Here is a 24,534-nt window from a genome sequence, read left to right as displayed (position 1 = left end):
TGACACATAGCATATAATCAATAAAATTTTGTTGAAAGAATGAATGAGTCCCCACGATTCTAAGAATAATTTTAAGACCAACACAGACCCCATATCTGCCAAGGTCTATGACAGAAGTATCCAGAGATGAAAGCCTGGATCTCAGCTAGTGGTAGAGCTGACAGAATTTATCTAGTTTTAATAATTTACAGCTCATCCCATTACATCTAGGCATAGTACCTACGTGAGCCATACAATTAAATGTTGACTGAAAAAAAATGCACAACCTGAAAGTTGAGAATTATGTTTTATTTGGAGGACATACTGAGGACTTAAATCAGGAGACAGCCTCTCAGATAGCTCTGAGGGACCCTTCTGAAAAGGTAAGGGAGGGCACAGGATATTTAGGGGTTGTTGCAAAAAAAACCCCAGGTAGTTGGAACATCAAAAGATTACTGTTAATTAAAGAAACTAAGTTAAGTTAATAAATTTAGCACTTTCCTATATATGGTGAGATGCAGGAATCTGGTCTCATGGAAATCTTTCCCTTGATATGCACTTTAATTATCTAGGGCCAGTATCCTGTTTTCTCCATCCTGAATCCCCTCAGGGTGCTGATGGCTTGATGGCTGTAACATCCTTTGTTACTGATACCGCAGGCTACATTCTTTGTCCACGTAAATGACTTGAATATGGATAGTAAATCTGTGGATTTGCAAAACGTAATTCTTGGAGCATTTGTAGAAGGGCAAAGTTAAGGGCAATTTCAGAATCACTAGCAGCTAAAATTGCTGTTTATACTTTTCCACCGGTAGGTAGTAATCTGCTGTTGCTATCTTCAGTATTCCCAAGGGATAACAAAAGCCATTTAATTCAAGAAAGAAATGTAAAATTTAGCACAATGCAACTTCCACAAAACCAAACACACAAACACACACCCAACTCTCGCAGATATGAAGTAATAATCTAAAATAGAATCCTGGAACTAATTGCAAAAAAAGAGCAAATGTACTCATATTGGATAATTTTATTCTTTTATTAATGTTTGATATATATACATATATGTATTTATTAATAAAATTCAGAGTTGCTATATGGAGAAATAGCTCTGTACCAATATTGTCTTTGTATGTGTTTATCAATAATGTATGAGATTGCCTCCTATGCTCCTTTTCCTTTATTCTCTTCCAGGCAGTAGATGTAGTTATCGGTTGTTTTTAAAATTTCTAGGCAGCCAAAGGACTACTATCACTTAAATAAAGAAGGCAAATTGTCCCAAAGTAGGAACAATTTTCCTTCATTATGGAACATAAGGTCCTCATATGAAGGGGGAAGAATTTCATAGCTAAAAGCTTTCAACTACAGAAGATTTATGAGTAACTATGTATGTTGTTTCAAAGTGGACTCGCTATAATTAATGTCTAAGGGTTATCTTTGGTATACAATGGATTTTGATTTTTTAAATATTATTAGATAATATACAAAAGAATATATTTAATTGTATGTAAGTTATGATAAATAATAAAAAACACCTGCAAACACACCACCGAAACTAAGAACTACAATCAAAACTGCTGAGTCTTCTCTCTGTTCTCTATCCTGATCCCACCTTCCTGCTTTCACCCAAGAAATCACTCTGATCTTGGCTTTATGTTCAACATCCACATAATTTTTGTCTGATTTTGCTTATTATTGAGATTAATAAAATTGATATCATACTTTAGTCTTCTGTGCTTGCTTTTTTTACTCAACATTATATTTCTAAGGTTCACCCACTTTACTTTAACTAGTGTTCATTCATTTGTACTACTGTATAATATTTTATTGTATAAATACAAGAAAATGTCTTTATTATTCTATTAATGATATTTGGGTTGTTTTGGGCCTATTACGGACAGTACTTCCATGAACATTTATTTTAATGTTTCCTGGTAGACATGTGCAAGATTTAACATAAGTAAAAGAGTAGACATACTAAGAGTAGAATTGCTGAGTTGTAGGGAATTCAAATATTCAACTTTAAAAAATAACGTCAAAATGTCTTCCAAAGATATGGAATCAATTTTCAGCCCTTTTGCTCTATAGCTTCACCAGTTAGAATGGCCATTCTAGTCTTTTGTTCCTTGTATTAGTCTGCTCAGGTTGTCCTAGCAAAATACCTCAGATTCAGTGGGTTAAAAAACGAGATTTATCTTCTCACAGTTCTGGAGGCTGGAAGTCCAGGATCAAGATGTTGGCAGTTTTGGGTCCTCCTGAGGCCTCTTTCCTTGACTTGCAGGTGACCACTGCTTTCTTGCTATGTCCTCACATGGCCTTTTCTCTGTGTGTATACATCCCTCGTATCTCTTCCTCTTCTTACAAGGACACCAGTCATATCAGTTAGGGCCCCACCATTATGACCTCATTTAACCATAATTATGTTTTTCAAGTCCCTGTCTCCAAACAGCCACATTGGGAGATGGGGCATCAACATACGAATTTTAGGGAACACAATTCAGTCCATAACAATTTGTATTTGTATTTCCCTAATTACCGATAGGTTGAGAATCCTTTCATTTGTTTAATAGTTGCCTATGTTTCCTATTCTATGAAAGTCCAGAGAATATCTTTTGTCCATTTTTCTACTGTTTATCTTTTTCTTTCTTATTTCTATTGTTTTGTAAATACAAGCAAATAATCCTTGGTCAGCTATATATGACACAAATAAGTTACTTCATGCCTTCTCACTTTTTCAATGTTGTCTTGTGATAAATAGCGGCTCTCAATTTTAATGAAATCAAATTTATCTTTTAGCTTAGTGTCTTTTTGTTCTACTTAAAATGTCCTTCCCTAGTTTAATGCTACCCAGATATAGTATATTTTCTTCTGAAAGTTCTAGTGTATCTTTGTTTTATATTCAAGCCATTAATTCACTTACAATCGACTTGTCTGTATTATCCAATTTCTTTGTTTTCTTATGAATAATTAAGTTTTCCAGGACCATTTTGGAATGAATGGATTTTTTTAGGTGTGTCTGAGCTGTTCTTGACCATTCACATAAATTTCAGAATTGGCAATGCTGTAAAACCTCTATTAAGTATTTTTATTGTAATTGTATTGACTATATAAATTAAGTTGGGGAAAATTTACATCATTATGATGAGTCTTTTCTCTCCATAAACAAGATGTACCTCTCCATTTATTTAAGACTTCTTTAATATCTTTCAATAAGGTTTTATTTTCTCCATAAATGTCTTGCACATTTTTATTTAGATTTATTCCTAGGTAGTTTTTTTTTTCCATTTTAAATAATTTTTAAGCTCTCTCTTTGTTCCTGGATTATAGAAATCCAATAGACTTTTGCATCTTGAGCTTATATCTAGCCATCTTGCTAATATTGTTTTTTAGTAAGAGAGAGGATTTTCTTAGCAAAGAGGAATAAATGTAAAATTAAATAAAAATGTTATGGGTCAGCTCTGGTCAATAGAACTTTCCATGATAATGGAAATGTTCTTAGTGCTGTCAAAAACTATAGCCATTAGTCACATATGTTTTTAAATTTTTAAATGTAAGTTCAATAAAATTAAAATTTAAGTTCCTAAGTCAAACTTGCCCACATTTCAAGTATTTAATAGCCACTTGTGACTAATGGACACTATACTGGACATTGTATCTCTAGACTATTAGACTGTGAAGCCATGGCGTCCCGGGATTTTATCTTTGTCAATGGCATAGTGAGATCTTTCATGTGACAGTTATTCTGTTATTAAAAAGAGAAGTTACTTAACCTAGTCATCCCTAACTTTTTGAAATAATCCAACATAGCTTTCACCATCCATGAATTTCTTGAATCATATTTATGTTTCTAAGCTATTTCTTGTGTCAAGTGTTCACTTTGTAGCAAGTTCATTGTCCTAAAATGGCACAAGAGGTTCCCTTATTCCTGATAAGCTGTGATTGGATGAAGAAGACCTTGTTACCCTGCCTATCTGGTTTTTATTATAATCAGATGTTAATCTGTATCAGTCTCCATATTCAAAATTCACCATCAAAATCATATGTTATTCACATGATGGTTGTCTTTATTTCATTTAGCTAGTATCATGACCTTATAAATGCAGTTTGGGTCATTTTCTCCTAAAATATCATATTTATCCATGTGGAAATACATCTCCTACTTCTTTGCCCCCTTTAAACTCTTCCTGTAATTTAATCCTCATGAGCTTTATTTCCCCTAATTTTAATTACTTAATATTTTGTAAACCATTTAAGAGATCACTGGTATGCTCTTTTTTTCAATCATCTATACATTTAAACAGTGTGTTGCAATAAGAAATAGTACTGGTAATCAGAAGACTAGAGTCCTAGTTTTACCCATAAAAATGAACTATATGTGCATTTAAATAAGGCTTGTATAAGTTTTATTCTGATTCTAAAATTGTTATGATTATTTAGAAAATTATGTTTGAAATATGACATTATTCAAAACCAATAGAGGTTTGAAATCTATTAAAAATCTACAAAGAATTCAACTATTTCACCTTTTTCCCTGATTTGCTATTCAACTGTAATCCTTCATCTTTCACTTACAGCATGCTGTAGCTGCTGTTGACACAAAGACAAAATATAATGTCTAAATACTGTGTACTTGTTTTTTAAATGAAGACTTTTGTTTAAAATTGTCTTTTACATAAATTCTTGATTCCCTTTTCACAACTTTTCCATTCCCCATGCTACTGCAATCAATCACTCATGATAGAAAATTATTCTCTTTTCTGTTTGCTAAAGCTCTTTTTAAAATACCAAGTTTCAAATGATCATCAATTCAAGAAACTTTGGAAAATGAACTTCATAATTTCCAGAATGAATATTTTGTTTCACTGGCTACCAGGACACCATCCTCTCCTAGATTTCTCCCCTCCTCACTCACCATTCCTTGGAAGTCTCCCTTGGTGATGCCTCCCATCCCTCAAAGTCTGTTAGAATGCCCTAAGGCTCATTCCTGGCCCCCTTCACTCTCCATCTACCTTAACTACTCATGAGTTTTAATCTAGTCCCATTACTTTAATGGGAAGATGGCTTATGACTCCCCAATTCATACTTCTAGCCCTAACCACTCACCTAACCTCCAGACTCCTAATTCCAATTTCCCACTAAACATCTCCAATCTATGCATAATAGACATTTCAAACTTAGCAAATAAAACTAAATATTTTGCTTTGATCCATCCATTGCACTCCAGTTTTTCCTGGCTCCATAACTCATCCAGTTGCTCAGGCCAAAAATGTTAGATTCATCCTTAAACTCTCACTTTCCCACAATTCCTATGTCCAGTCCATCAGAAATTCTTGCCAGTCTAACTTGAAAATATATCCTGAATCCACCTACCTCTCACCTTACTCTTGCCATCTTTACTTACTCCAAGCCATCATTGCTTGCCTCATCTAATGCAATAGGCAGCCTCTTCCACAACCTCCTTGCTTCTTCCCCTCTTGCCCCAATCCTTATAGTCTATAAGCAATACAATAGCCAGAATAATAAAAAAAACATAAATCATATCACATTATTTTGCAAAACCCGTTCCCATCACTTTAGAATAAAAATTAAACTTCTTACGTGTCCTACATGCTTTATTCAGTATTTCTTCTGCCCTACTCTCCAAGCTCGTTTACTACTACTATTCTCTCACACACACATCCAGATTTTCTTTCTGCAGTGGCTTTCCCAACATCAGCGCCTTTGCACTTGCTATTCCCTACAACCTGGAAGATTTTAAAAATCTGTAAGATTCCTCCAAGCAAGATCGTAGAAGGTATTTACATTTCATTTTGTAGAGATATTTGGTAGAAGACATTTTTGCAGAAGATAGATAAATTTTACTTTGGCGGCTATCACACATCTAGCGATTTCCAAGTTGGTTAAATAACAAATGTGAATTGATGAAGCTAAAATAAAAGAACTGTAGTTGGTGAGACCTATGTGTTTTAAACCGTGAACTTTGAGGAATTGTAGACATGCAAACTACACCATGGTTTCAGTGTTAATGTGTGAGAATTAGCTAAGGTATTTTCCAAATACTCATTACTCTCTAAAGAGCTTCTGAGCAGGAAATCAGAACAGGGCCTGTGGACCTGAATTTTATCTAGTACCACAGTTGATTCTGTTGCAGATGGTTTTCAGTCAGCCCTCTGAGAGACACCAAGCTGGGGTATTTGCCCAGATATGATTAGCAAAGGTCATGCAAGTCACCAATGAGATACAATGGAGAATCAACAAATGACCGAAAAGAGTGACAAAAGAAGAAGAGGATCCAGTAGGACCAGTAGAGACGCTATCCCAAGCACTCTTGGCCAGGAGTTTTACAAATCCATTCATGTAAATGGACTGATAGTTAACAGCCAAATGGCACTGCATATTTTTTTAAGTTGCTGAGTATTAAAGTGTATGGCTAAGCATCATAAGTTTCGTTAAATTATATTTTGGTTGCTATAAAATTAGGTGTACATTGTGTGTCATAGATTTAGGCATATAGATGTGTAAATATATGTCGTTGTTTCAGTTCTTCAGCTGATACTTCATAATGTCTTTGTAACTTCTAAATGAAGGACCTCTTCAAATATTGTTTAGAAAAAAAAGATACCTGTTCATCCCTGTCCACCTCCCTTCATCCCCTTCCTTGTCCCTTCCCTTCTTTTTTTTATATCTTTATTGGAGTATAATTGCTTTATAGTGTTGTGATCCCTTCCCTTCTTGAACAAATTAGTCCATTAAGTGAGGTAAAATAACCTTTGTCAACATGGGGTAGGTGGGCATTCAAGGAACCACATGACTTGGCATTGGGTCTCAGAGTCTGAGAAAGGGGAGAGGATGTCTGCATAAGGGAGCCTGGAGTTGACTGCTGAAGTCTGATTCGTGTGAAAGGGCATCCACGTGAGGAAGTGGCCTTGGCAACCACTCTGTACAGATAGTCATAACCCGTGCCAGGTGGAGAAAATGTGTGGATGGGAAAGTGGCAGCTACAAGAATTTACTTAAATACAGGAAGATTGATCAAATAAGTAAGGATATTAAGGATATGGTAATCAGTGTTATTTTAATATCTGTGGAGGGAGTTAAAATATGAAAAGGGCAAAAACTAGAATGAAAGGGTGTTGAAAGGGAATGGAGGATGTTAATGTGAACACATGATTTTCAATACAGAGACATTATAGAAATAAACATAGACAATATGTTTGCATATGTTTATGAATGTGTTTGTGAATATGTGTAAGTGGTTATGAATATGTGTTTTCATATGTGTGTATGTATATATGTACCTAAATCCCCTAGCTCTGCCTATTGAGAGTACCTGGGACCACTACTTCCCAAGAGCAATGAATACACCTAGTGTCCAGATCTTGGTTTCTAAATACAGCTCTCCAACTGAAGGAACAAAAGCTCTTTGGAGAAATGGCTGATTCTAGAACCACTACAGGGAAAATATAAGATGACCCTAGAACATATTATTGTTTCGAGAAGTAAGGGATCAGCCATAAAAAGAAACGAAATTGAGTTATTTGTAGTGAGGTGGATGGACCTAGAGTCTGTCATACAGAGTGAAGTAAGTCAGAAAGAGAAAGACAAATACCGTATGCTAACACATATATATGGAATCTAAAAACAAAAAATTGTCATGAAGAACCTAAGGGTAAGACAAGAATAAAGACACAGACCTACTAGAGAATGGACTTGAGGATATGGGCAGGGGGAAGGGTAAGCTGTGACAAAGTGAGAAAGTGGCATGGACATATATACAGTACCAAATGTAAAATAGATAGCTAGTGGGAAGAAGCCACATAGCACAGGGAGATCAGTTCGGTGCTTTGTGACCTAGAGGGGTGGGATTGGGAGGGTGGGAAGGAGAGCGATGCAAGAGGGAAGAGGTATGAGGATACATGTATAACTGATTCACTTTGTTATAAAGCAGAAACTAACACACCATTGTAAAGCAATTATACTCCAATAAAGATGTTAAAAAAAAAGAAGGGAGATATCAGAATAATTGGGAAACATCAAAGGATATAGAAGCCAAACTGAAGGGGTTTCCACTGGACAAATCTTGAACAATCTAAGCCTCAAAATAAATAATGGTAGAAACGTATTATAGTCAATTGAATAAAATAGGAGTCTATGAGTTCATACTGATTTAAATAATTAAATTGAATAAATTATGTTTGATGAGGAACAGGATATTTACATAATTACAAAGTGCCTTACCACAAAAATTATTAATAATGAAGGAGAAAAAAATAACTTTACAATGGAGAAGACTGGGTGATACACCTTAATCAAATGAGTAACATAATATTCCAGTAAGGTTACAAGTTAAAAGTTTGCCGAAATTGTTTGATAGGAAGCAGTGAGAAGAGCAGAGCTTCACCACTGTGTTATTCCTGCCAACGACACATATCCTGAATAATCATGAGACAAATGCAAACAGCTAAATCCTACAAAATAACTGATCCGTATTCTTTAAAATTTTCTAGTTCATGAAATTCAAGGGAAGCCTGAGAAAATTTTCCAGATTAAAAAACTAAAGAGACAGGACAGCTAAATGCAACATGTGACACTGGGCTGATCCTTTTATTATGAAGGACATGATGGGGATAATTGACAAAACTTGAAAGGGGTCTGAGGATTAGTAGCTCTGTGGTCATGTGTCAGTGTTAATTTCCTGATTTTCATGATTATATTTGGATATATGTTTGTAGGAAATACTAGAGGATTTGGAGGAGACATTGCATTGCGTTGGCAACTACTCTCAAATGGTTTGGGAAATAAATTATTTTTATTGTCATTTCAATCTTTCTTTAATTTTCGAGATCGTTAAAAGAAGGCAAAGAAAGAGGAGAAGACCCCTGAGTCAGGTAACCCTCCTTTTCCTGGCGACTCCCATAGTTAAAAGCTCAGTTTACAATGGTGGTCAGTTTTTCAGTCTATTTGTGCTAATTTCTGTTACTAACAACATAGCATCTTATTTTCTCTTTGAGGTTTTTGGATTTTTCCTAATTATGCTTTTGCTTTTTATTCTATCAAATGTCTATGAATTTGATAAAGTCCTCGGTATTAACACAAAATCAGAAAGATTCATAAAAATAAAAATAAGTTCTTGGAGAAATTTATAAATTTCTACCTGCATTCAAATTGGAGTAAGTTGGCAAGAAATTTATAAGGGGAAAATACTATAAGGAGCACTCCCATTCAGAAACTCAAAATGGTTGCACATGTTTATCTTGTAAGAGGTCTGTGATGAAACAGCAGGATGAAGGCTATATGTCCAAACTTAAATGCAATCTTTTAAATCACCTTTCATGTCAGGCCATGTAAGAACTGGGCAATTCAAGAAGTAAATTAGAACAATTCTTACTTTCAATAATTTCTTAGGTCAACACTTAGAATAATGAAAAACTTATCTTTAACTCCAAGAAATCTGGACAGTTATTAAAGCAAATGTGTTGTCCTACTGGCCTACACCTGGTTATAAACAGCAGTACGACTTCAGAAAACCTTGGACACTGAGTGAACCTTCTAAATATAGCTTTTTCTTTCTATAAAGGTGTTTTACAAGAATGCTATTTTTTGTGAAAATGTGGCCTTTATAAAGGGTACACTAAGGTCTGTGACTTTTAGACCTGGAAAAGATTTGAAATATTTTCTTAGCCTGGGAATCCACATTTTAGAGGCATAGAAAGAGAAACCCAATGAAATTAAATATTTTGCCCACCATCAAATGGCAAACAAGTAATAACGACAGCACTCAAGCCTCTGTCTTCTAAATCCATCAAATGCAGCATAAATAGATTGCAATAACTGCTTATTTTCATTGTCCTCAACACTACATTTCTTCTGTGCCTTATCCCTCTTCTTTTAAGAGGGATGACAACATTATCTGCAAACTTTATAACTATTTTTTTTTTAATTTTGCTGTTTTGTAACTCATTTTTGAAAAATTCTGTTTCTATGTTGAAAATGTGTAAGGACATTTACCTTCTTTCTTGAAACACCTTTGCCTGCATTTATCACATTTTATTGTTGAACTATTGTGTAGCAATAAGTACAAAAGGGCATCTAGTAGAGGAGATAATGTCAGAGGCAACAAGGTGTATGTATGGGGGGGTCGGGGTTAGAGTTGACATACCTTAAGGGCGATGAGGAGAGAGGGAAGAGAATAGAAATTTTATTTATTTGAAAAAATATGATGGCAAGTTAGACAATGTTTGGCTAAACCTAATACAATATAGCTTTCCTTAACTTAAATTCCGGGTTAACTTCCACTGTTTACATTGCCACAGACTAGGGAATAAACAAAGCCAAAAGATTTTTGGTACCACCATTTTGTGTTAATTTCATAAAGGTTTCTACAAGACTTTTTAAAAATAAATTGAAAAACGAAAGTCTTGTCTTTAGCTTATTTTCCCTGCATGCTTGCACTTTAATAAGTTGATAAATGACATTTAAACTCAATAGTTATGATTAATTCTGTCCCACAATTTTTAAAAGCACTGGGGATTGTGTGCGCGTGCATGCACGCACCTTTACAACCAGTAAAATAAAGTTCTTGATCAAAAAATTATTATCACTTAGACTATTGAATAAAATCAGATATGATAGAGGGGCCAGCTGTTGGTAGGTTTAAAAGTCACCCTGGGTGATTAATTCATGCAGCAGTGTTGCACGTCTCTCTTTAGATGAAGCACTTAGAAGTATAACCAAGCTTGGCTCTAATTTCATATCTGAGACCTGTTTTATTTAGAGTTCTTTGGCAAGTGCTTGCTCTATGTGTTTTTATAGTCTTTGGTTGTGCTATAAAAATGTCAAAATTATGAATTAACAGATATGCAAAAGTGAAATCCTAGAAGATAGGATAAACATGAAGTCCTCTAATTATCACTCAAATAAGTTTGGTTGACACAGAACTGGGAATCAGATAAAGACATTAATAATTCATAATGCTGAAGTTAAAATCTTCTTGTTACAGTACAAAAGAAATCCTAATTTGTACCACAAGGTAATGAATTCAGTACTTTTCATTTGTTAAATATTTGCTTATTACCCTGCACCGTGCATATAACACTATTTCCAAATTTGGAGGGCAAACAGGAAAAACAGACACTCTCTACCCTCAAGTTGTTTATACTGCAGTCAGTGAAATTTCTCTACTTTGAGATCTTTTAATTCCTCAGTTCATTGTAACATCTTCTTCAGATGAATTGTTTTTTGTTAAAACCAATGTTTAGCACTTTAGTTTCTTCAATGTTCCTGATAGTGAAATAGTCATTATGCTAATTTCCAATATTAATTATAGAGTTGATAGGAGAAATGCTCAAGATTGATAGTAAAGTGATTTCGATAATCTACAAAATGTCTTGAGGTTTCCCAGATAACAACTTGTCTCCCAGACAAAAATGCACTTATTATTTATATTCCAAGCTTATAAAAATTTTTGTACTTTAATCATATAGAGATTTTACAACATCTTTTCATTCTCATTTTAAGATATTTTGTTCAATAGATTATCTCATTTTGAAACTATTGATTTATATATACATACTATGTAAATATTATATATTTCTCAATGACTAGATTAGTGCTTTCTTAACTACTTAATTTTGTTTAATTCATATTGTTCTTCAGCATTTCTTTTACTCAGTGGAGCCTATCCTACTGACTTCAAAAAGCCTGAAAAATCTGAAAATCCCATTTGAAGTAACTGTATGGAAAATCGTTAAAATAACATATAATAATGGTAGAGAAGAAGAGTATTTAACATTGTGCTGAGATCATTCCATTCATAAAGAGATTAATCAATAATTCTAACATTCAGACATATAATAAAAATGAAAAATAATCATAATACTGAGCAATGACATTTTCAATAAAGGGAGATATTAAATATTGTATAGGAAATGAGTATGTGCAAAGCAGATAAGTTGGCAATGATTATACATATATTTAAAATATGTTGAAGCAGTCATAGACAGTTTTTCTTTTTGGCTGAAAAGAGGCATATTGCAGTGTTTAAGCACTACTTCAACTGGAATAGATATTTAGACACTATACAGAAAACACATGATTGCAGAAGAGCAGATATTAGCAGGTGTGTGAACGTGTATGTCTTTAATTAACGCATTTTCATTCATTCAAAAAGAAGAATGCCAAATTTACTTTAAAGGTGGCATTGTGATATGTTAAAGTTCCATTCTTAGACTTTTGCTGCTGTTGCTGTTCCTTTAGTATTCACCAAAGAGTACCGTCCTGTCATTTATCCAAGTTAGAAATCTAGGAGCAATCCTAGGATTCTCATTATAGGGTCCACTACCTTCATGCTCCCCACTCAATAAGTAACAAATTCTTGGCTCTCCTATATAGGAAAGCTCTCTCCAATGTACGTCTGCTCTGTAACTCTCTGGGTCCAGCATCTCTGCCTCAGCCTCCCATTCAAGTCACTTCTAGTTCATTCTGTGCAGGGCCATTTTTAAACCTTCCTCAGTCCTAGGCAATTGCCCTTTTAGAAGCTTTACCCTAAATGTTATCAAATGCATTAATATGTGCCCAAGTCACATATCCAATATAATTTATAGATAACTATATGAAAGCTGAGTAACATTGCTGTTGTAGTAATATTAGTTGAAAATATTAATTACACAAGTTTTGATCTCAATTTTGCAGATTTTTTTTCATATTCTGGAGCCATTTTTTTCAGGTGTCAAACAATTTTCTAAGTCCTTCTCAAACTCCTAGTCCCTAGTGAGTGTGCTTTTACTGTCACAGGGTTGAACAGCTTAGACAGCAAGATGTCTGAAGATGAAGACCATCACATGGTTGAGTAAATAAGATACGTGGAAGATGGAATGCAAAGTGTTTGTAGAAAAAATATACAAATCAAGGAAGAAATTGCAGTGTCAATTAATATGATGTATATCAGATGATAGTATTAAAAAGCCAGGTTAAAATAAAATAACTTAATAATGTACATATTTGTCAGATTGTTCACTAGTGATATACTGCTCAGTGTAAGGTGAGAACCACAGATATTATCTTCTGGAAAAAAACCCTTTAAGCCCTAACAGATTCAGTTTATAAATTTCCTCTCTAATAAATGAGGAATAAAATAATTTACAATAAATTAATTATTTCCTCTTCTTAAGGTACTAATAACACAAATTCAGTCAGAAGATGGATCAAGTTTTTCATACATTTCTCTCATTTCACATTTTTTAAATAAATGAGACTATATTTTGTCTAATGACTACCAGAACAACTATCTGGAAACTGTGCCTTCATTATATGTGAGACAGTATTTTAGGAGATTAGATGTATATTTAGATGGAGATATAAATACATAGCACATATACACAATATTTAATAAGACACAGGAAATGTGGGATAGCTCCAGACTGCTACACCCTATGTTCTGAGCTGCTCCGAAATGCAGTTCCTTTTTTTTTTTCCTTAACATCTTTATTGGAGTATAATTGCTTTACAATGGTGTGTTAGTTTCTGCTTTATAACAAAGTGAATCAGTTATACATATACACATGTTCCCATATCACTTCCCTCTTGCGTCTCCCTCCCTCCCACCCTCCCTATCCCACCCCTCTAGGTGGTCACAAAGCACCCAGCTGATCTCACTGTGCTATGTGGCTGCTTCCCACTAGCTATCTGTTCTAATGGGAGTTCTCTGGGCACAAAGAGCAGTATTTTCTGTAATGAGATTAGAAGAAAGGATTTGCTAATAATTGCTTCTATAGCAACTAAAAATCTTGGAATCCCACCTTTCAGCATTTTGAAAATCTTAAAGGGGATGTTGTCAGTAACAGAAAAATTGAAGACTGATAATGTATTTAAATTAATCATTCTTTAAATTCATCTGCCCATTCGCCTTTTAAATTGATTCATGCTTCTCAGAAAATAAAATATGCTAATCCGTATATCATTTTTCCACTGCGTAGAGCAACTATATCTAAAAACAAAAATACTATTTTACTTTCCTTTACTATATTCCTCACAACTTGTGGTGTACTTTCATATCTTCTTTTCATTCTGCTAGTGAGATATATATACATATATGTATATATACACATAATATTTAGATTTTAGATATTTGCATTATGCAGGGCAATCCATAAGATGGATAGATGCTTAATAGTAATACCATTGAATACAATTTTCATAATTTTATACTTTAATTATTTTTGAAAGGGTAAAGCAAGGGTAAAGCAAATTCGAAATGAAAAAAGGTGACCAAGCTGGCATTTTTCATTTCAGACTTTATATTTGGACTACTCAGTGGGACAGATTATAATAACAAAATTTTGCTTTTGCAGGGAGGTCAGTCTTTGCTTCTGCATTGCCTCATCTCTTTTAATCCCATCCAGTTTATTTTTCATCTCAGAAACTATATTTTTCATCTCTAGGAACTCAATTTGGGTTATTTTTATATCCTCTATATGTCTATTTAAGATGTTGATGCTTTCCTTTAACCTTTTTGAACCTATGAAAATTAGTTATAATAACTGTTTGAATGTCTTTGTTTACTGATTGTACCATTTTTCAGTGTCTTTTCATTAATTAATTTTTCTCCTTGTTATGGGTTATATTTTCCTTTGTCTTTGCATCCCTGGTAATTCTAGATTGCATGTCAGATATTGTGAATTTTACTTTACTGGTTGCAGGGCGTTTTTGTATTTTTTAAAATATTTGTAACTTTGCTCAAAGAGGTAGTTAAGAAATAGTTTGATCATTTTGAGCCTTCCTTGTAAGCCTTATTAGGTTGCAACTGAAACAATTTAGTCTAGGGCTAATTTGGTCCCACTACTAAGGCTATACCTATTGAATACTCTGTGTATTGAATACTCTAGTTGATGCTGCATGTATTAAATTATATCAAAACATATTTGTATAATCTTAAAGCAATAAATGCAACACATACAAATATAAAAAAAAATTTAATTAACTTTTATTAAATAAAACAAAAATGTTTTCTTCTAGTAACTGTAGTATTTTAACATATTTAAATACTGTATCCCTATGAAATTCATTTTGTTAATAAATATGAAAAGAGAATCCACCTTTATTTTTTACAGGTGACCAGGGACTTGTTCAAACACCAACATTTAACTGTATTACACAAAACATTATGCCACTGGTTTTTATGGGTTATCATTATCATTAACAGCTTTATACAACCGTTGTCTTGTGCTGTTTGTTGTTCAATGTCTAAAATTATTGTTTAATATATATATTTTTTTACTTTTAGCAGTTTAAGCCAGGAGAGTAAATCCAGTTCCTATTACTCCATCCTGTCCAGAAGCACAGGTCTTAAGTGAAATTGAATACCAAAGAAACAGTTCCAAATTTTACAACGGATCTATCACTGGTTGTTAGCATATCTTCCCACACCAAGATAACTTCTACTCACTGTTAAAGCTTTATGATGAGCAAAACTTCCACCACTGTGCTTCCTTAGCATGTGAGTATATTTTTAATTTACTGGTTATATATATTCTCTAATTATCCATTATTTTGTCCTTCTTTTTGATTAGATATTGATATCCACATGTTCTTTTCTAATAGCTCACAGAAATTTCTCTCATTAACAACACCAATAGAAATCACAATAAAAATCGCCTTGGGGGACCAAATTTATATCACATTACCAAGTTTTTAATTTGCTCCCATAAAACTTCTGCAAAATACAACCACTATCTATCATCAGTATCATTAGAACAAAAACAAGGCATTCTAATCTCAAAAGCAAAATATTTTATTTAACTTAATAAATTTTCACATTATAAAAATTTTCTCATAGCAGCATCCTTAATTCCTCAGTATTCACTAATATTGGGGGATTTTTCTTTCAGTTATTTGAGGCTAAGGATGATTTTATTCATCTCTACAGCCTGGTACATATATGTACAATGTTTGTCAAAAGGTGGATATTCAAAAAAATTCTTGACTAAATTATGGTAATTCATGTGATCAGTTCTGCAGTTCTTAAAACTTTAAATTACTTGTTAATTCTAAGAGAAAGTCAGATAATTTTTAGAAGGATTTCCAAACCATGCTAAAGTGTCAGCCTTCATTTCCTTGTCTGAGGGAAACAGGATAGAAATAGATGGTTTTAAAGTTCTCCAAGCTTCTGTGTCCTTTATACATCCACAATTTTAATCCTTATCATTTTCAAGATTTGCTAAATTATTTGAGGTGATCCATTCTCTTATTCAAGTTACATATTTTATGGCACATACTGAGCATATTAACAAATAACTTACTGATAAATGACAATGCCCATAACACCAGGTTAATCTGATTTCCATGAAATGAGCTGTAACTTCAAGAATATTAATTCATCTAATAAGGGTGATGATTTACATAATGTTGCCTAAAATATTTCTCTTGATTATTTAAGAGAGTTTTCCTAGGGGTAAATAGCTGGGAAGTCAATAGAAAAAAAATACAACCATGATTAATTTAATTCCAGTCTAAAGGACTCCATATATAATGTATTTGAGAAAACCAAGTCACTATTATAGATTCAGATAAATGGCTGTATATATGAGATATTTTTAATGTAACCCAAATTATAAGAAATAGTTTTTTGGTATAGAAGCAACCACTCTTTTACCTAAAGGAAAATATAAAATCTGAGTTCATTGTAAATTTGCCTCATTGCCCTCTGTTAGTTTGTGCCTGCCCCATCCTTAGGGGCCCAGTTAAGGACTATTGTATCAGCCATACATCAGAAGAGAATGTCTGTGTTCTATGTTGATAGTCAGTCTATACAAATATTTATACAGTTGAGATCAGAGATATACAATGTCAGTTCCAAATCCACCCATGATGGCACATATACCAGACAGATGACAAAGGTTATAAAGGCCTGTGAAATACTTGAATCATATTTTGCAACCCTTGAAAGAATTCAAGTCAGAGATTAGCAGAAACCAGGCTCAGTTCTGTCCATAATCCCCTTTATCTGTCTTCTAGCCAACAAAATGAAAACCTGAAGCCAAGCTGACAAATAGAGTGTGAAGGGCCTTCTACTGCATTTAAGAAAAAACTGAGACTTGCTATAGGTAAAAATTATCTTTTCTATTACTATTATTGTTGATGTTGTTGTTATTCATAGAAATAATGAAAAAAAACCTAAATAACATTATTCTGCTGGATTCTTTACTATATGTAACACAATAAATTAACTCGCTTCATATTACACGGGGCATATAACATGAAAACATGTGCAGAGAACAGAAATCAGTATCTGTAAAGACAAATTCCCCTGTGATAGAGAAATCTATTATTTTAAGTCCAGACAATTAGCTCTATTAAGGTGTAAGAGTGTTTCAGTACAGTCCTGCTAAAAGTAAAGCTTAGAAGTAAATCGAAAAAAAACCCGGAAAACTGATGCCAGTTAGATACAAAATATAAGATTATGCTATGTATATGGGACAGGATAGAACTCTGAATGAGGTCACATGTAGGGAAAGCAATATTAGTGACAAATCAACTAATGTCCTTATTGAGCATAGACATTCCAAGAAGGGTGAAGAGTACTGTATATTAGATGTAACACTCATAATATTCAAGTTAGTTGTAAAAGAAACAAGGTAAATGCTTTCAGTCAATACGATAGGCTGAACTGATATTGAGAATCCTTTCTTCCAATCTGAACACACAGTTTGTTATACTTGTGTTTTCTTTTATATGTTGCTTTTACATGTAGGAACACATAAAAAGCAAATGAACAAGCTTACAAAAAAGGGGGAGGATCCCCAGTCTCAGGATTTAAGGGGAAAAAACAAATTCAACATTAGAATAGTGAGGAGGAGTTGAAACCAAGAAATTCAAGGGGGCCCTGGAAATAATAAGCCTTGTTTTTGAGGGCTGGCTTTAAATATTCGTTGTCTTATCAGAAAACAGGTAGATGCCGTTGTCTTATCAGAAAACAGGTAGATGCTGGAAAACAATAGAATAATATCTTCAAAGTACTGAAGACATATAGCTGTCCAAATTAAAATTCTACACCTCTACACCTCATTTTAAAAAACTACTCAAGAACAAGAAGTAAAGAAATTTTCATTCATAGACAAAGAGGAATTACCACCCACAAACTGTAACAACAACAACAAAAAATGATTAAAGCAGTAGCAGCAGCTATTGGAATTGTCTGAAGGCATTAAAAAATATTCTGATGCCTAAAGCCAATACTTTGAGATTTTTTTTTTTAACCAAAGTGATCTAGGCGGTGTTTCAATATGGGAGCTTTAAAAAGTTCTCACATAATTCTCATGTGTTTTAGGCAAGATTGGAGACCATTGTACAAAGAATGTCCTTCAGTAAGAAAGAAAATAAGCATAAAAAGAAGTAGGAAGGTGCACTGAACAGTGACCAGCAAAGAAATTTGTAATGTTGGAATGAATCTGAATAACGGTTGAGTGTAAAAAATAATAGCCAATGGGGGTATATACAAAGTCAAACTAAAACACTAGATAATATACTGAAATACTGGAGATCAGATTTAAAATTTGAGGGGTCCATGAACCGCTTAGGAGGAAGATGAGATAATTAGTTTTAGACTTTTTAAAGTTAGAAATATATGTCAAATTTTTCAGAAAACACTAAAAATGAATACTTCATATATGATTCATAAAAAGGTAGACCATAAAAAGAGAATGAAAAATGTGTTTAAACGAAGTTAGTACCGGGAGGGATAAAACATGGAAAAATAAAGGAGAAATAGATCAATAATCACAATACATTTGATCACAGAGACAATAAAAATAAATTTAAAAATTCCAGTTTTTGCTGCTTACAAAAGACATATATAAACTATTTTTAAGATGCAATGCAATACTTCACTCGAAATAATTAATTATATACATGATAAATGATTTTCAGGATTACATATTTGGCATGATGACATGTATACAAATTTTTAAAACTCAAAGCAATCATGTATTTTTCATGGATTCATTTGCATATAGTAAAAACTTCAAGCATGGATTCAAAGTATTTATATTAAATTCATGATACCAGTTACCTAAGAAAAGGAAAAATGGGACTGAAATGAGAATAGAGAGGAGAGAAAAGAAATGTGTGTGTATCTGTGTGTTTGTGTGTGTGCGTGTGTGTGAACACATGTACAACAGTCAAATATGTGCTTCTTTCACAGCATGATTCACTGTATTCCATCACAATATTAATAAGATTTCATACGATATGGGCATCTCTGCAGAAATTAAAATTGTCACATGCTTATGTGTATTGGGCAATGAGCTCACCTTACTATTTCCATCCATTCTTCAATTAAAATCTAGAAATGTGAATGGGCTGTTAGAATTTAGTTAGTGAGCCAATTATCTTTACGGAACATGCTAGTTATGCATAGCTTTTCCTTGGCTTAATTATGTTTTAAAATAGCAGGCATTCATTTTACATCTTTAATTGATGGCTATCACACACAATTAGTTTGAAATTTCTTATCAATATGCTTGAAATATATTTGGTTGAATCATTGGAGTAATCTTTCTTGAACTTACCCAAAAGTATGTGTTTAGCCTTCCTAAACACAGTGGCACATTTCCAAATACAAAGTAGTTGCATTAGAATTATTCCTAATATGAAGACATTCAATATTTGTGGAAACAAATTTTCTCTTGAAAACTTGGCTTCCAGATGGAAGAAAAATAGGGGTAGAAATGTATTTAAAGGCAAATTTGAAGGTGAGAAATCAACATTCACATTCCATAGTGAAAGAAAAAGGGTTAGTAATTACAGAGAGAAAGGCAAATACAATGCAAAAATTATTGGAACATATTTTGCTCAATTACAAACAAACTTACATGGTAAGTTGTAGCTTCCATTATTGCACCAATTTGTAGCATATTTTAATATTTTCATTTTAAAAAGTCATCTATTGTTTTTTTAGAAAGTATCTAGAGTGGTTGAAGTGAAATAACTTTCAGAAAATGTGTTAAAATGGGGCTACAAAAGACTTAGGAGGACATAAGCTTGGTTCTTATTATTGACAGTTTGCAAATCAGCCATGGGGATACACATTATTTGCAATTTAAAATGAATGACGATTCTATATACATATAGATGCATCTTATCATATTGATTATAAACCAAGTAAAATCTCATGAAATCTAAGTATGTTTGAAAAACTTAAACCTATTTTTATGTTTTTCCAAACACTAGAAAATGAAAGCAATTTCTGTTGTTTGTCATTTTCTTTTGGACTCTCTTGGCTTCCTGAAAATGATTATGTCAAGATATTGGAGAAATATTCATAGGAAGCAACAGAGGCCATGAGAATAGAGACCTACACTGCTTCCTCATTAGAAAAAATAAAATAAAAATTCCTGTCTATCCATTTCAAATTACACTCAGGGATGCTTATAATATAGAATTTGAAAGTTGAATACATGCTAGTTGTCAAGTAGTCAGCCCCGTTGATTACTCATGCATTCCCTCCTAAGTATGTTGTTCTTAGAATTCAGAGGGGTCCTTTAATCACACCCCCCATCTTGACCACTCACATCTCCAGATTTTCCTACTTCACGGCATATTGGTGTTTAACTTATTAAACAAATATTTGTTGAACAATTACTATGCATGCTAAGCAATGGGGATCAAAGATGAATGAATATTCATTTGTCTTTAAGGAGACACAGTCTACTGGAGAGAGGCAGAACTGTGAACAGATGACTGCATAAAGAGGCAAAGTCAAGTCTTATTTATTCAGAGGAAGAAGTCCCCGTGATCAAGCAACAAGTAAAATCATTTCATTGTGCAAGACATGGATTTGTGATTGAAAATGCACAAGCATATTTATCTTATTATCCATCATAGATGATCACCTATTATAATCAGTGAGATTTCTTAATGGCACAGCATCTAGAGGAGGACGTCATGCATGAACCTGTCATATTCAGAAAGTAAGGAAGTGGCACAGTGGGAACAATTGAGGAAAGTAAATAAACATGACAGTAGATTTAAAATCTACTTTAACTGTTCTTACTATTATTAATCTATTTGGGCAAGTAGTAGTTTTCATTGATGTTAGCATTTTTTCATCCACGACTTGAAATCAGACATTAAATATTAATATTATAAAAAATGTTACTAATTGAATTCATTCACAAATTTATAAAAAGAGATCAGCACCAGAGACCTATTTATTGGAAACAAAGTAGGTAGAACAATTAAACTCACTTATAGTTCCTTCTCAACCAAAGTGGACAGAAGTTTTATATGTAGAGGTCAATCCTGGGCCAGAGGCTATTTAGTATTTTCATCAAGTCTAGGATGATAGAAACGCATGTGGATTTAGTAATTTACAGTTCTCTTTAGTTGATAAGACTGATGAATACTTTGTCAAGATCAAAATTCAACATGACCATAATATGACCTTGACAAATTGGAGAAGTGGTTTAAAACAATGCAATTTAATAAGTCTAAGGGTCAGATATGGGCTTTAAAGGGATTGGGAAGGAAATGGAATTTATAATAATGTAGGTGATACCATGCCAGTGAGAATGCATTTGTGTGTGTAATATAATATGTAACAAATAATATTGAGTATGACTTGAGTCAAGAATATAGCAATAGCTTTTTTTTTTCTCTCTCTCACCATGGCATAGTGCTTACTCACTCACAAATATTTCTAACACATTTCATCAAAATTTCATCATTTAATCCTGTATCCCTGCTGATAAAATTAAAAGTAATTCTAAGATATATAAATGAAGAGAAGGGTATAAAGGTACAAATAAGTGGGTGAATATTATGAAATTACTTTGTATTGTGCTTTACAAATACGATTTATGCATTTATCTTGTTACACATTCGTTCATTCATTCATTCATCAATCATTACATATTTATAGAACTTCTACTATGTCCCAGGCACTGCATTAGGTGCTGGTAATACAAGGTGTGGAAAAGCAAGCATTGTCCATATTTCTTAGAGCCTGCAGTCTAAAGAATAGTTACTAATTGTAGTAAATATAGACAGGGTACTATGAGCCATGGAACAGGGAGCCTTTCTCACCTGGAAGGATGAGGAAAGGCATCCCTTGTGAAATGTCTTCTTAACTGATGTATGACGTAGGTAGCCTAAGGGGACAAGGGAGTAAAGGAGTAAGTATTTCTTGCAAAGGGGAAAGCAAGTATTAAGAATTTGAGCTTCAAAAAAGGAATGCTTCACGTTGATATTACAGTCTCAACAAATACAATTAAATTTCTGGTTGTTAATACATTGCATAAAAGTGGAGGAGTGGATTTCTGCCAAAATTAGGGCATATAGTTAGGATTAGAAATGTGCTCTGTGATATCAGTGACTTTAACATTGCAGTGAGACTGGGAGAAAAAAACGTACAAAGAGGCTATCCTCTGGACCCAATGGCACTGATGTACATCAAGGCTTTTGCTGAAGTAGAAAACCTGCTATTGATATTGAGATGCTCTTGAATGAAACAATGACTTCAAATAAGAGCTCCAAACTGAAACTCAGAAAGACCACCAATCTGACATGACTTAAATTTGAACTGCTTCTCAGATAGGCGATTTATACTTTGGGGTAAATGGAAACTGGGCTTGGTTTCACTAATGATATCAATGACATTTTGCTATTAAATTTGGTTTAATATTTTCATTTTACAAATCCCTAACTTCAAAAACTCTCTAAGGGAAAGTAAGGGGAAAAGGATAGGACTAACTTGTTTAGTTACATTACCTTGAATTTTAAATTTAAATTGAGCTGCGCTATCTCCACCAATGCTTGACTAGAAGCCTGCACAGTGAGTAGTTGTAATGGAGGAGATTGGCTCATTTTAATCTGATGGATCTCAAAGAAATTCAGGTAAAACAACTCTCTGCATAGTTCATAGTCAATTATTTATACTTACAGAAAAATGCCAAAGCCTAGAAAACTTTAAATGGTGGATAATCAGCAACATTCACATTTTTCCTTGAGGTTTTCAGGCTTGTACAAACACATTTAGGCTTTGAAAGACACGTTTTGGAACTTTACTGGAGGTATTCTAAGAAATATCTTCATGTTAAAACAATCTCCAAATATTTTAGGAATAACTAGTATCTCTCCGTAAATAATTCATGCCTTAATTAATTATTATCATTGTTAGAAATTAATACTGAAGTATTTCAGAAAAAGATGACATATTAAGAATGTGACACTGCTTCCATGTCGTATAAGAGCATGAGGATATCTCTTATGAAACTTACTGCATTTTGCTACAACATTTTTGTCTATCTTCTCTTCCAGATTACAAGCTTCTTAAAAACTAGACTGTGCACAGATCTAACTTTCTGGCCTACATGTGCAGCACTGGAGACTACTATGGAAATATTAATTCAAAGGATATTTTAGAAAACATTATAGACAGAACTCTACCATAAAAGAGCATATATAAATATAGCATATTTTCTGATGTTATTGAATCATCTTAAGTATTGGTTAATGCAAATTTCAATCTCTAAGGCACTTCTACAACATACCTGAAAAATGATCGTCATCTTGTACTTGAGTGTCCTCACTGAGAAAGAAATTGCAACTCAAAATAAGTTTATTTCATTTTTAGGAAGCTCTAATTGTTAGAAAACTCACTCTTAAAATAAGTTAAAATCTCTATTCCTCAACTTCTATGCATTTTCTTGGTTTTTAAATTAGGGGCAACTTGATCTATTTTTGATTTTACAGCTCTAACATAGCTAAAGCTGGCGTTCAGGTCCTTTGCCCACTTACCTACTCTTCATAATTATTTTTATTAAAAGAAATATATTGTGGTATAATATAAAAATATACTAACTTGAATGTACACTTTAATGAATTTTGACAAATGTAAATATTTTGTAACTCTGTTTCCATCAAGGTAGACAATTTTCCTATTACCCCCCTTTGCAGTTTTCCCTTTCCTCTTTGCAGTCACTCTCTACTCCATCTTTGATACAGGCAACTGCTGATATGTTTTCTGTCACCATAGATTCATTTTTCCTTTTCTAGAAAGTCATATAAACAGAAACATAAAGTACATACTCTTGTGTGTCTAGCTTTTTTCTCAGCATAGCGTTTCTGAGATTCATCCTTGTTGCATTCCTCATAATTCTATCCTTCTACTGCTGTATGATATGACATTGTATGGATATACCACAACTGGTTCACCCATATAAATCTTGTTGGAGATTTTCTGATGATGGCCATTCTGACCGGTGTGAGGTGATACCTCAATGTAGTTTTGATTTGCATTTCTCTAATGATTAGTGATGTTGAGCATCCTTTCATGTGTTTGTTGGCAGTCTGTATATCTTCTTTGGAGAAATGTCTATTTAGGTCTTTTGTCCATTTTTAGATTGGGTTGTTTGTTTCTTTGATATTGAGCTGCATGAGCTGCTTCTAAATTTGGGAGATAAACCCTTTGTCAGTTGCTTCATTTGCAAATATTTTCTCCCATTCTGAGGGTTGTCTTTTCGTCTTGTTTATGGTTTCCTTTGCTGTGCAAAAGCTTTTAAGTTTC

The 24,534-nt window shown here is 33.3% G+C and overlaps 1 protein-coding gene across 4 annotated transcripts in view; it reads left to right on the top strand.

The window, feature by feature from the left end:
- The window catches only part of LOC308610327 (spermatogenesis-associated protein 31A6-like), a 57,697-nt gene that overhangs the window by 19,159 nt on the left and 14,004 nt on the right, over window positions 1-24,534 (top strand). For all 4 annotated transcript variants that reach the window (XM_081259503.1, XM_081259505.1, XM_081259506.1 and 1 more), the window contains exons 4-6: window positions 15,256-15,468; window positions 16,986-17,074; window positions 20,666-20,938. The gene's annotated coding sequence lies outside the window, so the exon portion shown is untranslated. The remainder of the gene's footprint in view (window positions 1-15,255; window positions 15,469-16,985; window positions 17,075-20,665; window positions 20,939-24,534) is intronic.

This window comes from Mesoplodon bidens (genome assembly GCF_964165515.1).
Source record: "Mesoplodon bidens genome assembly, contig: HAP1_SCAFFOLD_197, whole genome shotgun sequence".
In the NCBI taxonomy this organism is placed as follows: domain Eukaryota; kingdom Metazoa; phylum Chordata; class Mammalia; order Artiodactyla; family Ziphiidae; genus Mesoplodon; species Mesoplodon bidens.
Note: the sequence above shows the minus strand (reverse complement) of the source record. Positions and strands in the feature narration are given on the sequence as shown.